The following is a 2,142-nucleotide window of genomic DNA, read 5'->3' as shown; positions in this document are numbered from 1 at the left end:
CTGGAGTGGACGATTTCTCATTGTAATTTTGATTTGTGTTTTCCTGATGATTAGTGATATTGAACATTTTTTGTGTAACTTTTAGCCATTTATATGTCTGCTTTTGAGAAATGTCTATCCAGATCTTTTGCCCACTTTTTAGTTGGCTTATTTATATTTTTGCTGTTAAATTGTGTGAGTTCCTTGTATATGTTGGAAAATAGACCCTTGTTGGATGAATAGTTTGCAAATAGTTTTTTCTATTCTACAGGTTTTCTCTTCAGTCTATTGTTTCCTTTGCTGTGAAGAAGTTTTTAGCTTAATATAGTCCCATTTGTCTATTTTTGTTGTTGTTGCCTGTGTTTTGGAGGTCTTAGCCACAAAATCTTTGCCTAGACTGATGTCTTGGAGTGTTTCCCCTATGTTTTCTTCTAGTAGTTTTATAGTTTCTGGTCTTAGGTTTAAGTCTTTAACCCATTTTGAGTTAATTTTTGCATAGGGTGAGAGACAAGGGTCCAGTTTTATTCTTCTGCATATGGTTACCCAGTTCCCAGCACCATTTACCGAAGATGGTGTCTTTTCTCAATGTGTTTAGTGCCTTTGTAAAACCCAGTTGGCTATAAATACGTGGATTTACTTCTCGGTTCTCTCTACTCTGTTCCAGTGGTCTATGCATCTGTTTTTATACCAATTCCCTGCTGTTTTGGCTACTATAGTTGTGTAGTGTATTTTAAAGTTTGGTAGTGTAATGCCTCCAGCTTTGTGCTTTTTGCTTAAGTCCTGACTGCTTTGTCTATTCAGAGTCTTTTGTGGTTCCATATGAGTTTTAGGATTTTAAAAAATGTATCTGTGAAGAATGTCATTGGTATTTTTGTAGGAATTTCATTAAATCTGTAGGTTGCTTTGGGTAGTATGATCATTTTAGCAATATTAATTATTTCGATCCATGAGCATGGGATGTCTTTTCATTTGTTTGTTACCTCTTCAATTTCTTTCATTGTAGTTTTCCCTATAGAGCTCTTTCACCTCCTTGATTAAACCTATTCCTAGATATTTTATTATTTTTGTGGCTATTGTAAATGGGATTGTTTTCTTGATTTTCTTTTCAGTTACTTTGTTATTGGTGTCTAGAACACTACTGATTTTTGTATGTTGATTTTGTGTCCTGCAACCTTACTGAATTTATCAGTTCTTAGAGGTTTGTTTTTTTTTTTTTAATTGGAGTCTTTAGGTGTATGTATATATAAAATCATGTCATCTGCAAAGAGAGACAACTTGACTTCCTCTTTTCCAATGTGGATGCCTTTTTATTTTTTTCCTTTCTCTTGCTTGATTGCTATGGCTAGGACTGCATTTTGGTTTTCTAGGGGAGACAAATAACTTCTTTTCCCTCTACCCGGTAGATTCTGTGGCTGAGGCCCTGGAAATTAAACTGAGAAAACATAGATTAACAAGAGGAAAAAACCAGTTTAATTATGTACATACACATGGGAGTATCACAAAGAAAACAGACTCAAGGAGCTCCAGATGATTGAAGCTTATATAGCATCTCAGGCTAAACGAAGGGAAAGGGGTTTGGGGCTTCTGAATGGAGAAGACAAGTCCTGAGAAGGTGAGGCAGGAAATGTATACTTGTATGTAAATAAGGGTTATGCAGGTAAGAGTGTCTCAGGTGATGTATTATCTCCAGGCCTAGCTCTCTTTCTGGTACAGAGGAATCTTCACCAAAAGAAATTTACTTCATAAATGTAAATTTCCTTTACAAAAGGGGAAATTTATATTCTGCTTTTAGGCAGTTAGGGGACAGAAAGAGCCTTTCCTGTGTCTGCTGGTTCTCAATTGCATGTAGCTCAAAATCATCCTTATATTGGGTGGCATATTCTGGAACCCTTTATCCCACCCTTTGAAACTTTCTGTTTCTCAGGACGTTTCATATATCAAAAGCCAAGTATGCAGCTGTTGAGAGAGATTTGGATTAGGTGTTGCAAGATAAGAGATCTGCAAAGGGAAAGAAAACAGATTGGAACAAGAGTGAGTAAGCAGAACAGGACAAATTTAAACACATTGCCCCATCTCACTGAACCAGTCTCTCAGTCCTGGGAATAGCTTACATTCCTACCAACAGTGTGCAAGAGTTCAGTTTACTCAGACAGTTGTATCTCA

The sequence above is a fragment of the Macaca mulatta genome, chromosome 11 (genome assembly GCF_049350105.2).
Source record: "Macaca mulatta isolate MMU2019108-1 chromosome 11, T2T-MMU8v2.0, whole genome shotgun sequence".
Taxonomy (NCBI): domain Eukaryota; kingdom Metazoa; phylum Chordata; class Mammalia; order Primates; family Cercopithecidae; genus Macaca; species Macaca mulatta.
The sequence above is the reverse complement of the archived record's forward strand: the minus strand, read 5'-3'. Positions refer to the sequence as shown.